At 41.4% G+C, this 20269-nt stretch overlaps 1 protein-coding gene across 1 annotated transcript in view; it reads right to left on the bottom strand.

Annotated features, from left to right (window-relative positions):
* The window catches only part of SULF2 (sulfatase 2), a 191160-nt gene extending 171639 nt beyond the window's left edge, over positions 1-19521 (bottom strand). The window contains exon 1 of the mRNA XM_032767360.2: positions 19438-19521. The gene's annotated coding sequence lies outside the window, so the exon portion shown is untranslated. The remainder of the gene's footprint in view (positions 1-19437) is intronic.
* Positions 19522-20269: the final 748 nt, after the last annotated feature.

Here is a 20269-nt window from a genome sequence, read left to right as displayed (position 1 = left end):
TCTTATGTGCTGCAAAGCATGAACCACATATGAAGAAACTCACTCAACCTGAGTTTGAGTGAGTTCAATTTTACAGTAAAAATACATCAGCGGCTTTCTAACTTATTTCACAACAATGCTTCCAAAAGAAAACAATTATGTGGGGAAAGAAAGAAAGAAAATGTCCTTATTTACTAGTAATCTTATTTATATGGAACCTTATATCCAAAAAGACCTAAAGAATTTACAGAGACAGTAAACATTCTCTCAGCAAGAACTTCTACACAACGTAACAGCAACAGTTCAGGACAGGGGATGAATAATGTGTCCAGTTAAACCAGAGGGGGAATTTAAGGAGACAAAATGTAATTAATCTTGTTGGAATCTGGCCACAACAAGGGTGCTAACATCCCTACTCTAGTGAAAAGAGTCATGAGACTTTAAATGAACACCAAGTGGACAAGACCTCTGTTATGCATCTCTTCCTCAAAGATGCTACTTTCTGCAGCATGACTTCAGCACTGGGCTGACCAGGCCAAGCACTGTTTAGCTTTGGAGATCTGACAAGATCACAGGCTGAGGCAGCATAGCTGCAAGCCATAAAAACCAACTATTACACTAACTGGTCTGAGCAATCAGAGGATGTAAACAGTTTACAGCTGTCTCCTGGCTTTCACTTTATTAGTCCTCTCTTTCCCCTGGTTTTACTGTGTCCATGTTGCTTTTTATGAGCAATCTGATAAATCATATCCAGCAATTTTCTTACAATGATACAAAATATATAAACTGATTAGCCAATAAACACCAATTACCATTTTTGCCTATTATTGAGATTTTGCTTTTTTACAGCTGCTAAGCTGCTACAGTAAAAAAAAATCATTACAAGATGCAAACATTAAGCACACATGGCTAGGCTGTAGCTTTACCACCTGCCCTGAGAAAGAGGAGGTCCCTAGCTGCACTCTCTCAAGAGCAGAGAAGAGAACCAATAGTCACAGGGTCAATTCCTTCCCTGTTCCCCTCTTGCTGCGGGATGGAGAAAAGAATAATGTGGAATAAGAGCTATTCCCAGTCCCCTGACCCTCAGACCTCCACTCCCTGACCAGCTGCTCACAGTGGGGTGAGCAGCCCTTGTTCTCCACACCATCAGGTAAAGTCATAGTCTGAGCAGGGCCAAGCAAGGGAATAATTGAGAGCAAGGTTAGATTAACTTTTTGTGGGCCTGGCACCAAACATATTTGTGGGCCCCCCGGGGAATGATTGTAAAAGGGGCCGGGGGTAAAAGCACAGTGGGGGGAGCTAGGGTTGGTCCCTGGAGCAAGAGAGGGGTCAGGGTTAAACTGCAAGCACAGCAGGGCTGGGGAGGAGATAAACTGGATCCCCCTCTGCCCTTGTGCACATAGGGCGGGTACCTGCCTGGTTCTAGCTCATTCTCTTTGTCTCTCTCTGCACTGAGCTCCCCCTCCTTCCAGCCCTCGGGGGGTGGGTGTTGGGAGTGGGAGGAGCGAAGGCTAATGTGGTTACTCCTATAACCGGACTTTTAGTTCCCAGCCAGCACTGCCAACTGGACACTCAGGTCCCGTTTTCTACTGGAGTTTCCAGTCTAAAACTGGATACCTGGCAACAAGGCTGCCAGAAAAGCCTGAGGGCGGGTGGGGGAAGAGGGGAAAGAGAGGGGGAGAGGGCAAGCAATCATTTTTAAGCAGGGGGAGGGAGGGAGCAAGTGGTGGGTGGGCTAGGGAGTGGAGAGGAGCTAGTGGGCAGGACCATGTCTGCTGTACTGCCCAGGTAGGTTGGAGACTAGGGTGATCAGTCGACACAGTATCCCCAGCCCAGGTGACGTGACAGCCAGTGGTGGAGTTAGAGTTAGTGAAGCCCCCCGGCCCTGTGCTCAGCTTCATTTTTGGGGGCCCTCCTTGGGCCCTAGCCACGAAAAAGAGCATTCTCTCATCTTCTCCCACCCCCATTTTTCATTTTTTTTCTTTATCCTCTGCCTTTAAGTAATAGCAAGTAAATGAAAATAAAGTGAGGTGCCTTGATTGTTCTTGAGTCTAACTTATTTCTCCACAGACCACTTGAAAAATCAGAGGGTCGACAGACTACTTAATGATCTTTCCAAATATTGTTTGTACTGTTAGCTAACTATTGTAAAGCGCTTTGGATAAGAGTGCTTTATTAAAAAAATGCAAAAAAACATTGGGGTGCGGGCAGGGTCTGGCCAGGAGCTAGGGTGAGGGGCGGGCTCAGGGTTGGGGCAGGAGGATGGGGTGTAGAGCACTTACCGAGGCAGCTCCTGTTTGGTGTGAGGGGTGCAGGTGGGAATGGGGTTGTGTGCAGGAGCTCCCATTTGGTGCTGGGGAGGTGGGGATATGGATGTGGGGGGCTGCAGGAGTCTCAGCAGGGGGTTGAGGAGGTGCAAAAGGGGGTGCAGCTGTCAAGGCAGGGGGTTGTGGGGGGGCAGGAGTCGGGGGGCAGAGGGCTGGGGTCGTGGGGGTACTCACGGCAGGGGGCTGGAGGGGGCATGCCCCAATTCAGGCCCCTTCCACAAGGCCCCTCCCCTGCCTCTTCTCCTTCTCCTCCCTACAGCAGCGAGCATGCTGAGGCTCTGCTTGGCCCCCCTCCCTCCTGCCAGCAAACTGACAGGAGGGAGACCAGAGGGGAGGGAACATAGCCCCCTCTGGGGAGAGGTGGGGCAGAAGCTTGGCTGCCGGCAGACCCTACCCTGCTGCAGCAGGAGCCAGCAGCATCAAGCTTCTGCCCCCACAGGAGAGAGCAGGGGCGGAGAAGCATGGGCTGGACCCACAGTAAATCTGGCACTGATTGAGAGAGAAGGGGCGGGACTTACTCAATCTGTGCAGGAGAGGGAGGGTGGATAAGGGCTGTGACAATCTAGCCCATAGGCAGAAGAAGCTACTAGGAGTTATATGGCCTCTTTCTTTTCTTCAGTTATTAGAAGCACTCTGAACACATTGTGGCAAAGCACTACAGTGGATGAAGTTTTATTATAGGCAAGACTGATAATACTGCCTATTACTGAGGCTGAGTGACACTTCCCATTATCAGACCATGTTTTCAGTTGTTTATAACTTTGCCAAACTTCTACCATTTGGCTGAAAAGTTCCATGCTTGGTGTCTGACTCAGGCTGATGATATGTTGAGTGAGTGAGTGAGTATGTTATTTTATTTATTTTAAGAAAATTGCAACTAAAATAGTTCAGCCATTTCCAAGAACCAGGCTAGAGAAACATACATTGTTTTGCTCATGTTAAAAAATCCACTGATCTTTCATTTGAAAGCTCCACTGTTCCCATCCTTTGGAGCAGAGGCTTGGAATTTGACAGGCAGTGCCTTGTCTGAGAGATGCGCCTTTGGCAGTCCTCATGAATATCCCCCCAAATTTGGCCAAGTTATAAGCCTTAAAAGTTCCAGTTCACACATGCTCAGACTTCTATTTTAGCAGCTTCAAATCTCTGAAGATACCATCCTCACTGAGCACCCCTGAGCTTCTCACAGCAATTAGTGCTGACCAGGCTGTGCATGTGTTATGTCAGTGACTAAACATGCTCCAACCCCTCACAGCTCCTACATATGACAAGGCTGCTTATGGGCCATATGCATTGGAAATGACATCAGAGAGTCTCTCTCAATGACCTCTGTTCAGTGCAGCGGAGGAAGCTCTCTCATTCCAGTGCAGAGGGGACAAAAAGGACTTGGGAAAGGTAAAAGAGGAATTTGGGATAAGGAATCTGGTGAGACCGGGACTGTAAAGAGAAAGGAGAGAGAAACTGTTGCATGGCAAGGAGGCTGGAACCAGGAATCAGTGAGGGAAAAGATGGGGTGCAGACTGGAAACCAGTTGTCTGGGTGGGTAGGGGAACACTGAGATCGCATGAGGGAGGGAAGACTAGTATTGGTGGACAAGGAGACTGGAACTAGCAATCAGTGTTTGGGAAAATAGGGGGAGGGGGGAAAAGAGACAGATCAGACAAGAAACTAGGAAATAAGGGGAGAACTAATTGGCTGGACAAAGAGATTGGAACAAATAGCCCGAATGGGGGAGACCGAGGCACGGAGCCAGGGAAGAAGGGGGAAGGGGAAGAGAAGAATGAGATTGCAATAAGAGCCTGGGAAGAGAGACTAGGATGGGATCCAGGGGCAGGGGACAGACATCATCAAGGAGCCAGGAAGAGGCAACTGGAATTGGCTGGGCAAGGAGACTGGGTGTGGGGAGGGGGGATAGATTGGGACTCTGACAGCAAGAATGGGACTGGGACAAGGAGCCCAGAGTGGGGAAGAGACAGAACTGGGCCAAGGCGAAACGTTGTCAAGCTTTGAGGGAGGGGCACCTAATCAATATAGTGCTATGGAAATGTTACCTTATGACTCATTACAATAATCTGTTTTCAAAAAATATTATGAAAGTGAAAGTCTTAGAACAGACCCAATACTATAGTACTTTGTATTTAGCATAACGAGGGGCTGATTCCCCACTATCTTGCATCTTGTGTCCTTCAGAATTTAAGCTCTTGAGAGCAGGAACTTCTCAGTGTGTATACTGCTTACACAATGGGGCTTGACCATGGGCATGCAGGTGCATCATACAGGTAAGAAATCATTTGCATCTGTGTGAAAATGGGATTAAATATTTGCCATTTCAACTGGACAGCAGCTGACATGTGTAGACATGTGAACAACAAAACAAGGTGCATGGCAGGGTTTTTTTGTTTTTTAAAATATTTAGTTTAGAATGACCTATTCTTCATAAGCCTTTCCATTCAATATATATCTAGTTATTCTTATAATACAAAGTAACAGTGATAAGTCTGCCATTATTTTATTGGGATAGCAAATACCGAAGTACAGAAATCTTCCACTGCTTCTATTTAAAAAATGCAGTTTGGTGTCAGGCAAGTTAAAGAAAAGTGTATTTTATAACAGGGAGTTGGACTGAAAGTTTTATAACATGACAATGAAAATGCCAATTCATGATTTTAATAAGAACAATTACAGTACATATGCTGTCTAGACATAGTGGAACGGAATCTACAGTTCCTAATGTAAACAATATTTATTATAGGGAACACCCAAAGTAAATTATGGTCTTTCATATCCTGAGATACATTAAAGCCTGTAACAGGAGGTGATTTCTTTTTTTTATGAGGCATAGGAAAGAAAGTCCTGGCTGTTACCTATTTATTTTAAAACTTACAATGATTCAGCAACCCTAGTAATGTAATCTAAATTCAACCAGCATTTTGAATTTCCGTACACTTCACAAGGCAAACTAGCATTTGCTTTTTCTTGGATGAGAGTTTATACTCAATTTATGAGGAAAGTATTTACCAGTTTCAGTCCAGGTAATTATGCACTCTATAAAGCAATTTATATATTCATAACTCGTTTTCACCTTGCAAATCTAGAAGATGCGCATCTTTAAAAGGTAAGTCTGCCAAAAATTTTAATTGTCCTGAAATGAGAAGTCACTAGATAGCATAGGGTGGTTTCAGCCTAACTAAATTAAAGCTCTGGAGATGGGACATGTCTTTCCCACTTCTCCTTCTCTTTCTGAAAAAAGTTATGGTGAAAACAGTACTTTAAAAAGCCAGAGTATGCTGTAAAGATGCAGCCAAGTGAGATTGCAGGTATCTTTGATTACTGGTTTAAAGGCTATTACTTTGGACTGATTACGAAGGGACATTTCTTTCTTCTCTTCCTCAACTCTCTAAGGGACAAATGCTGAGGTCTACCACTGAGGTCAATGGCAAAACTAATGACTTTCATGGAGCCAGGGTTTCCCTCAGTGAAGTCACAGATGGAATGATGAATTTCCCATAGTTTCTCATTCTATAACTGGGAGTAGAAGTGTGGCTTTTAGGTAATAGTGAGATAATGGTAATCTATATATTTCAATATTATATTCTTTGTGGGTTGCTACCACTTTATGGAGCTTTCCACAAAACTCAGTAAAGCAGCAGGATTTTTATTCATTTACTATTTTAAAAGTGTAGCTGATAGCTTACAAATGGGCTCTCTTATGCAGCATGTACTAAGATCATATATTCCATCGGGCAAGTGGGTGGGCTTTGCCATTGATGTTCATGATTGTTAGTGTTCCATAAATTCTTCAGTTAATGGATCAAACGTGTTTATTGTATATATCATTCCTTTCCAGTGTAGGAGAATTAGAGTAGGACAATAAAGAAACCTTATAAAAGTTAATGATCGCCAGAAATAAGTGTTAAGCACATTTTCTCTCTTTCATGATGTATATTCTTCAATTAATCTAAAATAAAAGTCATACCTCAGTTCAGGTACACATTTTCCCATCCCTTCAATGGTTATGATTTCAGAAACTGTCAGTGTTCAGTTATCCTGATTATGTAGGCATTGTATCTAGAGTAGGGTACTTTACTATATTTACTAGAGTATTTGATAGGAAGTCTGAAAGAGTGAGTTTCCCATCCCCGCTTCAGCCCTTGAACACCAAGAGAAAAGGTCAGAGCAGCATCAAGCGGATCTAAAACCCAAAATCTGGCCAGATGAGAATTTCCCAGCAAAGCAAGTGTCAAAGGCCACATCTAGACTACCTGCCGTATCGGCGGGTTAAAATCGATTGCTCGGGGATCGATATATCGCGTCTCATCTAGACGCGATATATCGATCCCTGAGCGCGCTTATATCATTTCCAGAACTCCACCAACCCCAACGGAGTTCCGGAATTGACATGGCGAGCCACGGACATCGATCCCGCGCGGTGAGGACGAGTGAGTAAATCGATTTTAGATATTTGACTTCAGCTACGTTATTCACGTAGCTGAAGTTGCGTATCTAAAATCGATTTTCCCCCGTAGTGTAGACCAGCCCAAAGACAGACACAGACTGTCTTTTGAGTACCCCCTTTACAAACCACAGCATCAACAGTGTTGCAGGGATAGGAAGGGGTGAGTTGGGTGTGGAAGGAGCTGGAGCTACAACACAGTGCTGCTACCTATAGACATATCTAGGGAGCTGCCTAAACCACCCGACAGTCTAGAATTGGGATGGTATAAAGGTGGCTTAAAGCCACTTCACCCCGTCTCTCCCACTGGGCTATGTCTCTTAGACACAGCACAGAATCTCATCCTCTATATCCAGTGCCAGCACAACACTTCTGACAAATAAATAAAACATAACTAATAATGGAGATTTATAGCCTGATTTTGATCCGACTGGAGTCAATAGCAAAGCTCTGTGACTGCAGTGGAGCAGGATCAGACACAAATCTCTATCTATATATAACCACTTTTCATTCAAATGTTTAAAGGATTTAACATGTTTCACCAAAGGATCTATCTATATATCTGGATCACTTCACTCATTGCTGAACTGCAGTCACTTTTTGGATGACAGCGGCAGCAAATTTAAAACATAAGAGGAAAATTAGCAAAATTTCTTTTCCTGTTGTTTTCCTTGCCATTTCAAGGTCAGTGATTTCACATATCATAGCAAAGTGACAATAGTTCAGGACAAGAGATGAAGAATACTACATTCCAAGGAAAATACATGATGCTGTCTAAAATTCCACCCTAATCAACCAATTCGAACTGAGACAGGACATTGAGACACACTCCCTAATTCATGTGAAAAGTGTCATCAAGTTTTAAATTACTCTTAAGTTGCCAGAGCCAGAGGTTAACATGCTACTCCCAAAGCTGCATCTGCAGAAACAGTGCTCTTTGGCATTGAACAGGTCCATCAACTCAGTACTGACTGCATTGGCTGCTGGATCAAAGCCATTTCTTACAGTATCACTGGAGGTCTCCATCCCAGTACTGGCTGGATCTCAATCTACTTTGCTTGTGAAACCTGGTGAGCAGCAATGGTGAAGTTTGCCTTGTGCATCCCTTACCTCATCAAAGGATAGTTTGAAGTGGGATTTCAACAGTGCATAGATTTTGTACTAGTTCTCAGAACAGGGGTGAATTTCACCCTAAGATATTACTAATGTCAGCAAAATATTGCTTTAAAAACCATTTAAATTATATTTTGCAACATGATTTGAGAAAAACCCAGAAAATTGGAAAAGGGACCTGTAAGCAAAATAGCTTTCTAAATATTAGTTCCTTTTGTCTTTTACTCCTAGGAAAGACTGCACATTCCTGTGTCTATGAAGTGACATCACTGATGAACATATATATTGCACATGATGAACAAGGTTTAAGATTTTGTTTCTACTGTGCATCATTGGCCCTTATCTACAGAAACTGCAGCTGGTCTAGGACAAGATTAAAAAAAAAAAAAAAAAGGACACTCTCCTTAGAAGATTAATAATTGTTTTGTGGCAAGGCAAATGTAGATAAACAAATGTAGTGTACACAGTCAACTGTACATGAGCCAAGGAGGCTAAATCATTTTGGCAAATGAAAGAAAACCAAGTATACTGTAACTTTTTTTTTTGTAAAATTAACATAGAATAGATAATTCTGGCAAGTAGATTTTACATTTTAAGTACACTTATGTTCTTTAACTTGTTCCCAATATTAAAAACCCTCAGTTTTTTTTGCATGAAAAGAGCATAGAGGATAAAATTGATATTTCTTAGCAGCATTTATCATCAGAGGATACAAGGAGATCTGAAGACTCTGAAATATTAACATCCAATCAGTGTTGTTAATATAATTAAGACCAATTCTAACCTTCCTCTTATTTCTCAGGACCTCAGAGATAAGCTCTCTTTTATATCATTAAAGACACACAAAAAGGTGCCTTTTATATCGGAGCGAAACCTTCCATCTGAGCCTCCACATTCCATCTCCAATATTGATAGCAAGCATGTTACATATACAGTCTAGAGCACTGAGTCTGACCAAGAATACTTCCACAAATTAATTTATAAACCGAAAAAGGAACAAATGATGAAGTTGAATACACTTACTGCGAATAGACTTAGAGCAGAAAAACTATTAGATGAGAAAAATACAGTTTTCTGTTCAACTGCAATGAAGGTCAGCAGATCAATTTAAAATATACTGAATGGTTAACTATACCTTTATATTTCTCTAGCAAAAAAGCACTTTCTAATCAGTCTGTAGTTAATTGGTTTTCACTGACTTCCTTTACCTATCCTGCCTTGATGCTGTATATGCAGAGCTACATTTAAAACACCAACAAGCTTCCCTGATGCTCTCACATACACAAGACAAAATGGGTCTTGTTCAGGTTCTAGTTAATCACCCTAAATTCCATTACTAAACCCAAATGTAAAATATATCTGTTGCTATGCCTTTCCTCCCTCCACTCCCCCCAGGTGGTCATAGTTTGCTTTATTTCAGAAATGTTTAAGCTTTGTAGCAATGCTATTCAAAGACTGCTAATTTAGGGAAACTCCTAACTCTTAATCCTAGGACTTCAGAAAAATCTTAGTATGAAAGAATAATCTCTGTGATGATGACTACTTCTTAGTTTAAGTTATGTATGGAGGAACCTTCCCAGCTAAATCTATAGTGCCTCTCTACATCTCAGTTACTAGTAACAGTAAGAATATCTGCACCCCCCCACCCCCCGCCCATGCACACACACCCCTACCCCTTTGCTTTTGAGGTAACGGTTTCTGACTGTTCCATTTTTCTAGGTCAGACATCTTGTATGTGTAGAGATATCACACTGGATAGTTTCTGATCTATGGATAGTCTAATTGTGCTAATATCCATATGGATTGCTAATAACTTGCAACACAAGGTTCAGCAGAAACTCAATCATTGTTAAACATTTTCAGTATTAAGAGTAATTGGTTATCAAGCTTCTTCCTTCATTCCAGATAAAGATGTGAAGTTATATAAATAATATTTATAAATAACCTTTAAGCACAATAGAGGGTCTAATTTCATTATGTTTCCGGCCATAGATCGGTATCATTCATTCCCTCCACCCCTCCAGAATTACTATTCACAGTATCATAAATTATGTAAACATGTCTAGGAGATTTCCAGTGCCACAGCCCAAGAGCATAGTCTATTTGTGATTATTAAATCAAACTTGTTTCTGTTACATGGGAGAGGTCATTCTGAAGGAATAAGCAGTGTTATCACGAACGAATTATGTTGATCCACCAACAAGATTACATTTATTAAAAGCTGGCCTGGGAAGTATTTAGGAAAATGTTTTTAAAGGCTGCACTTTGAAAATAAAGCTTAAGATACATATTTGGCAAACCTCTTCATCTGAGGCTGCTAGAAGCCAAGGGCAAATATGTTTATATGAGCAAATTCTGACATAAGCAAAGGCTGCCTTGCATTTTTCACATGTGTGAAATTATTTCATGGTTGATAGGGCATGGAGCATGACAATTTAATAGGTTAATTCCTAAATGTTTGGCTTATGTCCGTTGGCTTTAATGGGAGGTTTTGGTGTACGAGGATGATATGACAGGAATCACTGGGAGTATCTATGGCTGCTTTGTTAGATGCTTCCTTGAAATCATGCCTCAAATTGCAAATGCATTTTTATACAATCCACAGACAGAGCTTCATTTAGTGTTACTTAAGGTTGCTCTCATCAATAAACTCAACCATAAAATGAAAAAAAAATAGGTAATACAAATTTAAGGATTAAAAGGTTACAAAGTCAAGCACTCTCAAGTTAGGAAACGCCAGAATGATCACCACCCTTTAATTTGGCCTCCTTATCTGTACGCATTATGATACAGCACTTAATTACATGCAGAAGTGACTACCTGCAAAAAGTTTTGTGTACATGACTTACCCAGCAACACAAAGGAACTCAGTGACAGAAGCAGGAATAGAATTCTAAACTCCAGGGCAAGGCATTCAACTGTCCTAATCGCAAGACCATCCTCTCTCTTCCCACTTCATTCACTACAAACCTTCCAACTTCTGCAACAAATGAGGCAGATGTCTACAGACAACATACTCTGTTCTCTTTCTGAAGTGCCATATTTCACCACTCAGTGCCATGTTGACAAATATATTGAAAGTAATTAAACTAAACTGTACTAAGACAAAACATGGGATGTGTGTTTTTTCCCTAAGAAAACTTGAGTAGGGACTCATCTATAAATTTCCTGCTTTTTAAAAAAAGGTAAATTTTCAGAAAGCCACAGTCCACTATTTGTAAGAAGCACCTAACAATATACATGAAGAGGAGCTATAATTTTGTATCTTATTTTCCCCTAACCCCTCAGGAAAGTAACAATTACCATTTGAAAAGGAACAGTATAACTTACTACAGGCAGGTCTAAAGGAGCTCAGCAGGAGTTTATCAAAACAGTATGATTTCATTATAGTTCCTCTTGTGACCCTTCTTATAACCTTATGGTAGTCTTAGGGCTGGTCTACACTACGGGGTAAAATCGATTTTAGATACGCAATTTCAGCTACGTGAATAACGTAGCTGAAGTCGAATATCTAAAATCGACTTACTCACTCGTCCTCATCGCGCGGGATCAATGTCCGCGGCTCGCCATGTCAATTCCGGAACTCCGTTGGGGTTGGTGGAGTTCCGGAATCGATATAAGCGCGCTCAGGGATCGATATATCGCGTCTAGATTAGACGCGATATATCGATCCCCGAGCAATCGATTTTAACGCGCCGATACGGCGCATAGTCTAGACGTGGCCTTAGATAAGTCAGTTAGCAAAGGCAGCTGCTGCCATGAGAACTAGACAATACTAACTCTCCCCAAGTATGCAAATGAAATGGAAGGAAGGAGCGATGAGTGGCTGACTATTTCTCATGTCACAATATTACGGCTGAGCAGTTGCAGGGGCAGTAAATGTGGATGGGGTAAAACTAGGAAAATCAAGCTTTTTGACATTCCAGTCTTTCCAAAATTCCTAAAAAACCAACAACATAAAATAAACCCTGGAGATCATTTCCACACACACATTAAATTAGTGGCTGGAATTTGGTTCAAATTCCCCATGGAATATTTACACAGAAGGATTCTGAAAAACATGAAGCACTGTGGCAAGGACCCTGTAAAACAGAAAATTCTTATGCAACCCTAAGAATGGTCTGACATCAGCTCCTCCTTTATTAAAAAGTCCCTAGTTCAGGTGTTACATTTGTTTGGGAGCTCCAATATCTAAATAGTGCAGGGAAAATGAGATGTAGAATACTATCAGCTGCTCTAGGAAACATGCAACCAACCCTGTGAGGGAGATACGGTTTCTCAAAACTTTTGATTTAAATTTTATTTGCATGTGCTTTGTTCCCAATTTGGGATTATAAACTTTGCAAAGGAAAGTTTTTTTGTTTTTTTTTAAAAAAAACTATTTTCTGTAATGGTGTTTTCTTGTTTTTTACAATGCACCACAGAATCATAGGAATTAAAGAAAGGAGGAGATCTATTTGGACCCATCCCATTTGTCCTTGGCTACTACCAGGGGCAACCCTAGCTGGCAAAAACCTTCTCAGTAGTGCTATACGAACAGTAATTTCATCATTGTTTGATAGGATTTGTCTTCTATTTCCTCCAGAACAGGACAAGGGTGAATTGGTGGGTGGCAGCAAGTGGTGTCTAATGTACCTTTCTGGCATTTTTCACATCTGCTTATCTTTTGTTTTCATACTAGAATACACACTTTGCAGTTTTAATTTCCACTCCACTAGAGCACCTGAGCATCAGATACTATATATTTGTGCCTCTAACAAAATATGTATAAAGAACTCACTTTCAAACACAATGTTACAAATAAATTATTTAAATTGTGTGTATAAGTTGGAGATAATTTTAAAGAAAACTCTGGTTAAAAGACATCAAATATGCTTGTCATAAACAGATAGTAGAAGTTAACAGAACAGAAGTACTTTATATCTCTTTTGACTGTAAAGGGTTAACAAGCTCAGTAAGTCTGGCTGTCACCTGATCAGAGAACCAATCAGAGGACAGGATACTTTCAAATCTTGAGGGAGGGAAGTTTCTGTGTGTGCTGTTAGTGTTTGGTTGTTGTTCACTCTGGGGGCTCAGAGGGACCAGACGTGCAACCAGGTTTATCTCCAATCTTCCTAATACAGGTTCTTATAGATTCCAAATAGTAAGTACTAGGTTGATGGCGAGTTAGGTTTATGTTTGTTTTCTTTATTTGCAAATGTGCATTTGGCTGGAAGGAGTTCAAATTTGTATTTTGCTGAAAGGATTTTAATTACGTTTTCGTACTAAACTTAGGCTGGAGGTATTCCCAGTGCCTTAGCTAAACAAAACCTATACCTAATCATCTTAAACATTTACAAAGATATTTTTACTGTTATATTCTCCTCTTTAATTAAAACAGTTCTTGTTTAAGGCAACCTGATTGTTTTCTATAAATCTGGTGAGACCCAGGCAGGCGGTGTCTGATTCACCACGGGCACTTTGGTGGGAGAAAGGAGGGAATGGGGAGCGAGAGGCTACTTTGTCTCTTTGTGTTAGAATTACTGTCTCTCTCAGGGAGAGTCTGGGAGGGGAGGAGAAGGGGCAGGGCGGAAGCGTGCATTTTCCTCTCTGTTTAAGATTCAAGGGTTTTTTGAATCACAGATGATCTTCCCAGGATTAACCAGGAGGGGAAGCCTCGGGAGCAGGCAACGGTTGGGGGCAAGGATGTTCTTTCCTTGTGTTAAGATCAGATCGGTCTGGTCTTGCGGTTTCCCGGACAAGGTTTTGGGGGGACCAGAGGTTACCGGCACTGGACTTCCTGGTTGGGAGCAGCGCTACAGGTTCTAAGCTGGTAATCAAGCTTAGGAGGAATTCATGCTGGTACCCCATCTCTTGGGGACGCTAAGGTTCTGACAGTTGGGGAATTGTACCGATGACAAGCTAAAATATAAATCCAGTACATTTTTCCAAGAACAGATAATTTATTCACTGTGCTGTTAGAGTGATCTATCTATATCAGTGTGATTTTAATATCCAAACTCAGGACAACAATTGTATTTTAAGATGCTAGTACCAATGGTAACAGATGCCAAGAGGAAGCAGCCATTAGTGAATAATATGAAGACACTTGAAAACTTTTGAAAATGAATGTCTTGTTTCAAAGTAATTGGTTTAATTAAGCTAGTGTACTAAACATTGTTTTAGGAATGGTTATACTATTTGCCCTATCCTGCAAGAATGAGTAACTGAATTAAGAGAATGGAGAGTGCTCAACAGTTTGCGGTCAGTCCCTTCAATGCCTATTTTTCAGAGTTTGTAGTCAAACGCTTGAAAACCATAATGAATTTAGAATGTTTGGAAGTTATTGTTCGTAGGTTCAATATATATTTTATCAAAACCCCTACTTGGCAAAACAGAGAGTTCACAAAGGGTTCAAACACATGGAAGTCTATGTATCCCCACTGTAAACATGTGTATTTTCATTTTTCACCCAAGTCAGCAACACCCCACCAGTCAGACTACAGTCACTTTTGCAGGAGTGTCCCAGTGTCTGGTACCAAAACTCAACTCGCCTCGTTGCGTGCAGCCAGACCTATTGTACCGCGCAGACCGCATGCAAATCTAGGGCCAGGCTCTGCTTGAAGTAGTAGAGACCCGAAAATGCTCTCCTGCTAGACTCGTCAACTGTCAATTTCCACTTGAATACCATATCGCGGCCCGATCCTTAGCCGCCCATATCCTCAGCTGTCCGTCACTCTTGTTAATCTGGTGCAAAGAGATGAACTAAATGCATCTACATTTCACCTCAATAGTGGCAAGTTCTTCCGAGACAAGATATATAAGGATCCATCGCAGTGACAAATTTAGCACTAGTTACTTTGGAAACAGACATTCCCTTTCTCTGGCGATAATCTCAAAAAGCATGTTTAATTGTATGAGTTGTTTAGTTCACTTTCATACAAAGTTACAGCTGAATAAGACCCAGTGTGGGCTACCCCACCGTACTCCCGCACACTACTTCTGCTATCCTAATGAATTATCTCCTAGCCGTCAGGGTCCACGAGAAAAAACCAACTTGTTTTATCTTACTCCATTTTTTGTCAGAAAGGTCAGGTTGTGTGTCACTCCAGCGCTTTGGTTGTAGTTCCAGGCTGCTGAAACTTATTCGACCCCTGCTTGAAGGTGAAATCTCCCACATCGAGGTATAATCCTGTAACTGAGTTACTGTTTTGAATCTCCCACTCCCTATAGCCACTGCCTCACTCCACCTGCCTGAAGTGTGGCCGAAAGCCCATTTTCCATGCAGCTTCACACATCAGTTGCTCTTTTAAGGTTCCAGTGCTTTGCCGGAAGCACCAGTGCTATTTGCAGCTTTTTTTATTTTGACGCTTACCTTGCCCATCCTAATCCAATAAGCAGGAACTTTTTCTTCTCCGGTTCTCCCATTGCTAATAGATTTATTCAATGTCTAGGAGGAATGTGTTCATAGACGTTTACGAGCTTTAGTTAACAAGTGTGCAGTAAGTTTCCAATGTCCCTTTTTCTGAAACAACCTGGAAACCCTTTGTTCCATTTAACTCGCTTGAGGGAAAGCAGGAGAAAAAATTAGTGCCATTAAGCAGGCACGGTATGTGCATTTTTATGTTTGTATTGGCTGGCAGTGTAGAGGTTACTTGTGTCTAGCTTTTCCCTATATCGATGGGGAATATCACGACAACCCTTCTAATACTACGTTGTGCTTTACCCTTATGAACTTCTTTTACAATCATTTCTGTATGAGTAGTTTTACTCACATGAGCAATCTCATAAAATTACTGCAGAGGCCGCGATCGATCTGCTGCTAACTATACATTGTTGTTCCTACTACTTCTTCGCCCCATTGGCAATTAAAGAAATTCGAGTTCTTGATTAATGCAGGATGAATGGAGCTGATTAGACGTTAGCCCAGACCATGCTGGCTCTCGTACCATGTGCCCAAAGGTCGGAGAAGAGGACACATAAACTTTCTGACCCTCACTGACAGAGAAGGGAAGTTCCTCTGGCTCATGGAATCAAATGCATTGTGCTTCTTTACCTTTAGAAGCTCCAATGGAGCGCCAATTCTCTGCTGCTTGACTGAAAAACACTGACCAAACTCTTCGACTGGTGGCCCTTTAAATGGGTTGCAAGCGCAATCCGTGCTCCTGACCTTACTGCAGAGAGGATTATCAAGGGAATACACCGCCTTTTCTCCCGGGATGCTCGCAATATCAGGCGACAATGTGCTGTAATAACCTCCCCTCAAATGGAAACGCACACTACCCGCGACATTGAAGCTACTGTATGCTGGACAAGCCTAAGAAAAAGTTCATCTGGTAATCAAGTTGGGGTTTGGTGTCGATCCTACGAACGCTGAGCAGTCCGGTTGAGATTGGGTGATCTTAACTGGTTTCTGATTAACTTATTACGTTATTCCATACTTCTCCGACCCAATATACATTACCTTGCCCTTTTCCAGATTAGCTCTGTAGTCAGTATTCCTATTTCATACTTCTCCACCAGAGATCGGCGCCCATGAAGGAGGCAAGCGCCAGTTTTTAGCAAGAGAAATCTGCTACCTCTCGAGTGCTAATTGCCTGACATAGACCTAGACTACTCGCTTTATTAAGCCCTGTCAGGTTAAAAGGTCTGAAATAGCAGTACTCATGTGTTAACGTTCCCCTTTGCTAAATGCCAAATTAGTCCACATCTTTACTGAATCTGGTCCGCAATGTTTTCTTTCCAGAATCCCTTACCACTCGCTTTCCCTCTAACCGCCCTCAGCTACAAGGAGTAGAAGGATGTTTATTCCCACCCTTCATCCAAAAACACTTCCAAGCTGTTATAAGACAGAAACAAACATGGTCCTCTAACACAGAATCCCATTTTCTCTTTGTGTCAACTCCTGGTACAGTTTCTTGTTGACCCGGGCAAGGTTTTGGGGGGACCAGAGTGTACCAGGCACTGGAATTCCTGGTTGGTAGCAGCGCTACAGGTTCTAAGCTGGTAATCAAGCTTAGAGGAATTCATGCTGGTACCCCATCTCTTGGACGCTAAGGTTCTGAGTGGGGAATTGTACCATGACAATGCTAAAATATAAAATCCATTACATTTTTCCAAGAACAGATAATTTATTCACTGTGATGTTAAGAGTGTTATCTATATCAGTGTGATTTTAATATCCAACTCAGGACAACAAATTGTATTTTAAGTGCTAGTACAATGGTAACAGATGCCAAGAGGAAGCAGCCTAGTGAATATATGAAGACACTGAAAACTTTAAAATGAATAGTCTTGTTCTAAAGTAAGTGGTTTATTAAGCTATTGTACTAAACATTGTTTTAGGATGGTTATATATTTGCCCTTCCTGCAAGGGAATGAGTACTGAATTAAATGAGAATGGAGAGTGCTCAACAGTTTGCAGGGTCAGTCCCTCAATGACTATTTTTCAGAGTTTGTAGTCAAACGCTTGAAAAACCATAATGAATTAGAATGTTTGGTAAGTTTGTTCGTAGGTTGCAATATATATTCTATCAAAACCCACTACTGCAAAAAGGAGTTCAACAAAGGGTTCAAACACATGAAGTCTATGTATCCACTGTAACAGGTGTATTTTTCATTTTCACCCAAGTCAGCAACAAACCCACACCAGTCAGGACGTTACAGTCACTTTTTGGTTTCACAGCATGTAACAATGCTCTTACTGAAGAGACATATTGTACAGCGCAGCACTGAAATCAGGCTGCTTGAAGTAGTAAGAGACCCAGAAATGATCTCTGCTAGATGTAAACAGCATTTCCAGTCATTCACAAGTGAAATAATACAAGCAGAGATTAAGCAGAATATTCACAGTGACGGCATCTGTTCTGGCAAAAAATATATTGGGCAATCTACTTCTCAAACAATTCTTCCAAAAACGGGATTTGGTCCAGATGACATTTTGAAACTAGTACTTGGAAACAGACATTTTTCTCAGGATAATCAAAGCATGTTTATGTGTGATATTGTTTAGTTAACTTTCAATACAAGTTACAGCTGAAGCAAATTGGCTACCCACACTACAGCGACACTACTTCTCTACCCAATGAATTATCTAGAATACTGTGGTTCACTCCAGCCTTGGTGTTTTGTTTATTCAATGCAAGACTCCCACCAGTATACTCTACAGTAATTGTTTATCCCCTAAGCCACTGCTACACCACGAGTGTAGCAAAAGATTCTCATCAGCTTCACACATCAGGGCTCTTTTGGAGTGTTAGCACCAGTGTATTTGCAGCTTTTTTTTATTTTTGACAGCTTACTCTAATCCAAAAGCAGACTTTTTCACGGTTCTCCCTTGCTAATAGATTTATCAATGTCTAGGAGGAATGTTTCATAGACTTTACAGCTTATACAAGTGTAGCAGAGTTTCCAATTCCCCTTCTGAAACAAACCTGGAAACCCTTTGTTCCAATTTAACTTCAGCTATGAGGGGAAAGCAGGAGAAAAAATTTGCAACAGGCAGGTATGTGCATTTTTATGTTTGGTATTTGTGGCAGGTAGAGGCTTGTTAGCTTTATATCATTGGTATCCACTGAAACCATTAATACTAGTTGGCTAAATTATGAACTTCTTACACATACTGATGAGTAGTTTACTCACATGAGCAATCTCATAAATTTCAGCAGGACGATTCATCTGTGCTTTACCAAGTGACTAACTACCTTAGCATGGCAATTAAAAAGGTGATTAAGGCAATTAATGGAGCTGATTAGACTTAGGCCCAGACCATGGCTGGCTCTGTACAAGTGCCCAAAGGGGTGAGAGAGGACACAAGGAACTTTCTGCGTCCTGACAGAGAAGATAGCCTGGCCAGGAATCATGCATTGCTCTCCTTAAAGCTCCAAGGACCATCTCCTGCTCTGACTGAAAACACTGACAAAACCCTTGACTGGCTTTAATGGGTGCAGGATCCGTGCCTGACCTATGAAGAGAGGGAATCAAGGAATACGAATTTTCGGCTGAATATCAGGGCACAATGTGGAATAGACCCCTCAAATGGAAACCCCATCACCTGAGACATTTGAAGCTACTGTATGCTGGACAAAGCACTAGGAAAAGTTACTGTAATCAGGGGGTTGACTAGAACCTGAGCAAGGTAATGGATTGGGTGACTTAACTGGTGTTTTCATTCCATAATTTCTGATATATTCTTGCCCTTTCCAGATAGCTCCTGTAGTCAGGATCATTCAGACCTTCAGTCCAGCCATGAAAGGAGGCAAGCAGCCATTTTTAGAAGAGAAATCTGCTACCTCTCAGTATATTGGACAATAGAATATGTATATATTAAGCCCTGTCAGGTAAAAGTGTGAATTAGCAGTATGGTGAACTTCCACATTCTAAATGCCAAATTAGATCACATCTTTACTGAATCTGGTGCTTTTTTGCTCTCAATCCCACCACTAGCTTCCTAACCCCCTCAGCTAACAAAGTAGAAGGATTTTATTCCCACCTCATCCAAAACACTTCCAAGCTGTTATAAGACAAAACAAACATCCTCTAACACAGAATCCCTTTTCTTTTTCATCTGGTACAGTTTTTGTTATATACCTTCAACTCATCACTCAGAAAAGGAGTACCCTGGAGTGGCTTGGCTAGCATGCAGGTAGGAAAAGACAAGGGTCTTAACTTCTGTTTCCAGGCTGAGGTAGGAGCTCGATGTGGAAGGAAGAGCCTGAAAAGGAAACAAACCACAAAGTATGTTAAACCCAGAACATAAACTTTGATATCCACCACTGCAAACGTGGGACCACAAGACTTGCAAATTATAGGTCAAGTTCTCATTTTCCCCATTATCTAAACAGAGAAAGTACAGCTTCAACACAATGGAAAAATAAGGACATGAGCTGCATTCATTTGTTCTGTAGTCTCAGAGGATGGTCTGCTATTAAGGATCAAGGTTCTTGAAGGCTGTGTTGACCACAGCATGGGTCCCTGGTAACTTTAATGAAAGAGGAGATTTGCTCAACCCTCCATCAATTCCAGCAAATTCAAATTCAAGCATATTGCTGAAAGCACTTTTCTGCATTAGCCCACACGTTTAACTGGTACTGTTTTTTGTGTTAAGTTTTTGTGAGTACGCTAGACACAGACCTTGAAAAAACATTGTTTTGAATGATAACATTCTTGATTCCTCCAGTCTATCACAAAGGTCAAAAGGCATGGCATCAAAAAAGCCTTCTCTTTCAAATATACAATTATCTCTCTGTAGCATCTGATCACCCAGCTGAACCACTGAGCTTATCTTTGAGAGGGTATTATTTACACCTTAGCCTGGACCTTGATCAGATAGGTTTCCACTGTTAAGTCAGGAACCACCTTGCACTCATGCACAGTACTTGTCATTCGCATTCTGACAGCTCTACTGAGATATAAAGCTGAT

This window comes from Chelonoidis abingdonii, chromosome 14, assembly GCF_003597395.2.
Source record: "Chelonoidis abingdonii isolate Lonesome George chromosome 14, CheloAbing_2.0, whole genome shotgun sequence".
Lineage (NCBI taxonomy): Eukaryota > Metazoa > Chordata > Testudines > Testudinidae > Chelonoidis > Chelonoidis abingdonii.
This window is presented reverse-complemented; position numbering and strand designations above follow the sequence as displayed.